The sequence below is a fragment of the Nicotiana attenuata genome, chromosome 3 (assembly GCF_001879085.1).
Source record: "Nicotiana attenuata strain UT chromosome 3, NIATTr2, whole genome shotgun sequence".
Taxonomy (NCBI): Eukaryota; Viridiplantae; Streptophyta; class Magnoliopsida; order Solanales; family Solanaceae; genus Nicotiana; species Nicotiana attenuata.
The window spans coordinates 9,639,838-9,646,475 of NC_031991.1; positions in this window are offsets into that span (position 1 = coordinate 9,639,838).

Genomic DNA, 6,638 nt, shown 5'->3' on the forward strand with positions numbered 1-6,638 from the left:
GGGACAATCTCTACCTCTCATCTCAACTTTTCAATCACCAAAGTTCAAGAACATTGAAATGGCTTCAAAGAAAATCAACTCTAGTTCAACTTCCACCAAGGCTGCTAATTCCAGGTTCTATGCTGATGTGGAAAGTATCCTCGATGTTACCTTTGGAATCTTTGGACAAGTTACGAGGAGCAAAGCAATCTCGTTAGGACAACAAGCACCCCAAGTGCTATCCGCATCAACCCCAGTTTTCGGATCTTCATCCTCAAAAGAAGCAAGATCTTCCACAAACGCACCTGAAGGAGGAAGCGATGTTGCTGAAAAGATCAAGAAAACTTGCTCTACTTGACCTCTCCGGATCCAAGCACTCTGCTGTGAAGGAAGATGATGATGCTTCAAGTGATGGATCCTCCCCGCTTACACCACATAGCGTGAGCCAATCAAGGATCAATCTGTGTGAATCCATGCTACTCTCCATCGTCCACGACAATCATGCAAGCCATGGTGACAAACACTTCATCTGTGGAGGAGCAGTTGGCAAACTTGACGGAAGCAATCGCTGGCTTGACCAAGTGCATGCAAAATCAAGATGCTAGAATCGACAAGCTAACAGATAGGGTGGGAATATTGATGGAAGAAGAATCTACCCACGCACCTGTCAAGCTCCCAGAAGTTCCAAAGAGTAATTCTCCCCAAAGATAAGTAGCATCCTCTAAGGCTATCCCTGTTTAATCTGAAGGGATGATTTCAATCGATCAACTGAAGGAGTTCATTTAAGGAACCATTAAGATCAAGTATGAAGTTGTTGCCAAGTCCTCCCTTACATATACAAAACCGTACACTGCAAGGGTCGATATGTTGAAGATGTCTGATGGTTATCACCTCCAAAGTTTCAACAGTTTGATGGAAAAGGTAATCCAAAGCAACATGTGGCGCACTTCGTTTAACATGCAACAATTATGGGACTTATGGAGATTACCTCGTCAAGCAGTTTGTCCGCTCGCTAAAAGGAAATGCTTTTGACTAATACACAGACCTCGAGGCTGGATCTATTGATAGCTGGGATCAACTAGAGTAAGAGCTCCTCAATCGCTTTTATAGCACGAGACGTACTATGAGTATGATAGAACTTACAAATACTCGTCAACGAAAGGGTGAACCAGTTATCAACTTTATCAATCGTTGGAGGAATGCAAGCCTCAACTGCAAAGAGAGGCTTAGTGAAGCTTCTGGCATAGAGATGTGCATCCAAGGCATGCATTGGGGACTCCGCTACATCTTGCAAGGTATCAAGCCTAGCACATTTGAAGAACTTGCAACCCATGCCCATGACATGGAATTGAGCATGGCCTCCACTGGAAATGAAAGGCTGCCCATATATGAACCTCGCAAAGGGAACGACAAGCAAGAAGTTAGGAAGTGGGGCAAGTTCGTACCCAAGTCCGAAAGCAAAGAAGCTATGAATGTTAACACATTACCTGTGAAGTTCACGACGAAGGTGAACAAGAAGCAGAGTATGAAATCCACTTCTTTTCAAGATAAGCCAAGTGGAAAGTTGACTCTAAAAGAAATGCAAGAGAAAGAGTACCTAGTTCTGGATTCTGATGTGCCAGCTATTTTCGAAGAACTCCTCGAGTTAAATGTCATTGAGCTTCCGGAGATGAAGTGGCCAAATGAAGCTAGGAAAACTGATAACCCCAATTACTACAAATATCACCGACTTGTGAGCCACCCTCTGGAGAAGTGCTTTGTCTTCAAGGACAAAGTTATGGACTTGGCTCGTGAAAAGAAGATCGTGCTTGAAGATGAGAAAGCAAGCGCAAACTAAGTCTCTATCACATTTGGCTCATTCAGTCCAGACGAATTATGTAGTTTTAAAGAAAGTAAAGATGAAGAATTATTGGAGAACAACAAAGTTGAAGACGATCAACCTGATGATGATGAAGGTTGGACATTGGTGACTCGTCGTAAGCGCCACAAAAGGATCCCACGAAAAGGATCAATGGAACAACCAACAAGGAAAATAATGGTGGAAAGACCGAGGAGATGGAATCCAGTTAAGCATTTAAAGAAAGAAAAAGTGGAGGTGCACCACCCTCGAAAGCGACGACATCCAATGACCTTGGAGGAGTTTTTACCAAGTTGGTTCCGCACGAAGATTTCCCATGGGGGTATTGATGCCTCTTGTTGCCATGCTAACAAAGGGGAAGAAAAGAGTGATGACCTACCATTGACACCATCTTCGGAAAAGCTCATCGAGTCCAATCCTCAAGAAGTTAATGCTTGTGAGGAAAAAGTTACGTTCACGAATGACGATCTTCTACTGGGTGACACTCTTCACAACCACCCATTATACCTAGTTGGTTATATGCGTGATGAAAGAGTAAATCGAATTTTGGTTGATGGAGGATCCTCAGTGAACATCTTACCAATTTGCACTGTGAAAGAACTTGGTATTCACATGAACGAACTCTCAGAAAGTCGTGTGATGATCCAAGGATTCAACCGGGGGGGGCAAACAGCCATAGGCGCGATCAGGCTGGGAATCACCACTGAAGATATGCAATCAAGTGCATAGCTGCATGTGAATCGATGCAAAGACTTCATACAACGTCTTGCTTGGAAGGCCTTGGATACATGAGAATAAAGTAGTTCCGTCTACCTACCATCAATGTTTAAAATACTACGAGGGTGAAGTCGAGAAGAAGATAGTTATTGATGATGAGCCGTTCACCGAGGCCGAGTCACACTTCACCGATGCAAAGTTCTACTTGAAGAACCGCATTGTGAAGGAGCTAAAAGTTGATGATGGCATGAAAAGCAAAAATGACGAGCCCTCAACTAAAAGAGCTGAGGTGACTGCTGGTAGAGCCAAAGCTGTTACTGAGGAGGTACAACCCAACGCGAATAAATCTATAGAGGGGATATTGTGTCTTATGGCAAGAAAGTAAGTCATGCGCTCCAATATGTCCCTAAAAGGAAGAAAGATGAAGGCGAATCATCTAATATCCAACTAACATGCTAAAGGAGTTAACTCTTCTGGTAAAATGAATTGAGGCAGTAAAGTTGTCCTCAAAGCCACTTGTAGGGTTTGTGGCCCAAAATAGTTTGCATTGTGGCACTCCCTACAAAGCGAACAGATGAAGGTTTTGATCCTAACGCTTACAGGCTATTTGCAAAAGCTGGATACAATCCCAATGAGCCATCAAAGTTAGGGAAGCTCCCATCAGAAGCTGCGACGAGGCAACCACGTGAAGGTTTAGGATACAAGCAACCGTCACCATTGCGCATCTCCATAAGAAGGACGAGCAGCAATTAAATCACCGTAGAAGATGAATCTGCCGCTTCTAACAGGCCTTTTGTCTTTGATCGACTTGGAAAATCAACTGTGAGAACTTCCGCATTTGAGAGATTGGGTCCATTAAAGAAGAGGAATAAGTTCCGAAGAAATTATCGAAATACAAGAACACCCGCTTCACCCAAAATTCAGAAGATCTCTAAGGATTTACAAAGTCTGGTTCCTTCTAGAATGAAGCGACAAACAAAAGTCATGGTTTCGTGTGATGAGGTACTGAAGGTGAAGCCATACACTATGGTCTACACTAAAGAACGTGATGAAGATGAAAAAAGTGTGGGTTCTTCGTATCACGTTAGTGCACTAGGCGAGAATGGTGTTTCGTCTCTAATAGAGGATGATGAGAAATTGGAGGATGTTTCACCGTGTTTTCACATATCCTTAAATGATGGGGACTCTCAAGAAGATGAAGATGCGAAAGACGCTCCCCTGGAACTTGAAGAAGGGGTGAACGCAACAATTGATGCCTTAAAAGAAGTTAACCTTGGTACTGATGAAGAACCAAGATCCACCTACCTAAGTGTTTTACTAGAAGTTAATGAAGAAAGCACTTATATTGAGTTACTCAAGGAGTTTAAGGATGTCTTTGCTTGGAGTTACAAAGAAATGCCTGGCTTGGACCCTAAAGTAGCAGTCCATCACCTTGCGGTCAAGAATGGCGCTCGTCCTGTTAAGCAAGCTCAAAGGCGCTTTAGGCCGGACTTGGTTCCCTTGATTGAAATCGAAGTTAACAAACTCATTGAAGCTGGATTTATTCGGGAAGTTAAATACCCAATGTGGGTTACAAGTATTATCCCCGTAAGAAAGAAGAATGGCCAGATTCGAGTGTGCGTCGACTTCAGGGATCTCAACAATGCGTGTCCCAAAGATGAATTCCCGCTTCCTATTCCAGAGCTGATGATCGATGCTACTACTAGGTATGAGGCAATGTCGTTTATGGATGGTTCATCAGGCTATAACCAAATTCGCATGGCGCCAAAAGATGAAGATCTTACTGCATTCCGCACCCCCAAGGGTATTTATTGCTACAAGGTAATGCCTTTTGGCTTGAAGAACGCCGGTGCTACTTATCAAAGGGCTATGCATAATATTTTTGACGACCTTCTCCACAAAAATATCGAATGTTATGTGGACGCCTTGGTGGTAAAATCAAGAAAGAGGGGAGACCACTTGAAAGACTTGAGAATGGTGTTTGAGTTGCTCCGGAGGTAGCAACTTAGTATGAATCCATTGAAATGCGCCTTTGGAGTTACTTCTAGAAAGTTCCTTGGTTTCATTGTCTGACATCGAGGGATTGAATCGATCAAGCCAAAGTAGATGCAATCTTGAAAATGCATGAGCCTCGGGATATTCACGAATTGAAAAGTCTGCAAAGAAAGTTAGCGTACCTTAAGAGATTCATCTCAAACCTAGCTGGGAGGTGCCAACCATTCAGTCGCCTTATGAAGAAAGGTGTTCCTTTCAAATGGGACCAAGCATGTAGTAATGACTTTGAGAGCATTAAATCCTACTTGATGAAGCCTCCGATTTTAGCAGCCCCTATACCTGGAAAGCCATTGATACTATACATTGCGGTGCAAGAAAGGTCTGTTGGAGCACTGTTGGCCCAAGAAAATAGTAAGGGAAAAGAAAAATCTCTTTACTACTTAAGCAGGATGATGACACCAAACGAGCTGAATTATTTGCCAATTGAAAAGTTATGTTTTGCGCTAGTCTTCTCAATTCAAAAGTTGAAGCACTACTTTCAAGCTCATGTTGTTCATCTTGTTTCTAAAGCAAATCCCATCAAGTTCGTGATGTCAAAACCTGTTATCAGTGATCGACTAGCGAGATGGTACCTCTAATTTCAACAATTCGAGATTTGGTACATCCATCAAAAGGCTGTAAAAGGACAAGCATTGGCAGACTTCTTGGCAGATCATTCGATACCTGATGACTGGGAGCTAACTGACGAACTACCTGATGAGGACGCAATGGTCGTTGTCAACCTCCATGGAAGATGTACTTTGATGGTGCTGGGCATGCGGAGGAGCTAGTGCTGGCGTAGTATTTGTCATTTCCCAAGGTGAAGTCTTGCCCTACTCCTTCACCTTGACACAACTCTGTTCCAACGATGTTGCTGAGTATCAAGCATTAATACTTGGGCTCGAAATGGCTGTTGATATGAAGTAGTTGCAGTTGCAAGTCTTTGGTGACTCCCAGTTGGTGATCAACCATCTTTTAGGTAGTTACGAGGTCAAGAAACCTGAACTACTCCCATATCATGATTATGCTAAAAATTAATGGGGTTGGTCAGTGACGTGACTATTCAACATGTGGCGAGGAAAGAAAACAAGAAGGCTAATGCTTTAGCTGCCCTAACTTCATCATTAACCCTGCTTGATCAATCGCAAGTTACTGTCTGCCAAAAATGGGTAGTACCGCTGCCAAATGAGGTTGAAGGTGAAGAAAATGAACTCAAGCATCTTGTCGCTGTTTCTGAAGTTGAGAAAGAAGAATGGCGACAACCCATTATCGACTACTTATGCTATGGGATACTTCCAGAAAATCCGAGGAGAAGGACTAAAATCCGTCGTCGTGCACATCGCTTCTTTTACTATAAAGATACTCTATACATAAGGTCATTTGAGGGAGTACTCTTGCGATGCTTAGGGGAAGAAGAAGCACTACAAGCTTTGCAAGAGGCACATTCTGGGGTATGTGGGTCACACCAGTCTGGACCAAAGCTCCACTTCTATATAAAAAGGATAGGATATTATTGGCCCACGATGGTAAAAGATTGCTTGGACTACGCTTGAAGATGCAAGGCTTGTCAATTCCATACGAATTTTATTCATAAATCTCCTAAAGTGTTGCATCCTGGCCTGTATGACGCTTGGGGATTTGATGTTGTTGCACCACTGCCAAAGTCCTCTGGTGGGCACCTATTCATCTTGGCTGCAACTGACTACTTCTCAAAATGGGCTGAAGTTGTTGCTCTTAAGGAGGTGAAGAAGGAAAATGTTGCAAGTTTCATCTGAGTATACATAATCTATCGTTTTGGCATTCCTCCTTACATAATAATGGATAATGGAAAGCCATTCGATAATAGGTTGATGAAGAAGATTTGTGATCACTTTGGCTTCAAGCAACGTAACTCTTCGATGTACAATACCTCCACCAATGGTCTAGCTGAGGCATTCAAAAAAACTCTATGGAACTTGTTAAAGAAAGTCGTCTCCAAATCCAAACGATATTGGAATGACCGTATGGAAGAAACTCTATAGGAATATAGGACGACTCACCGCATGCCAAC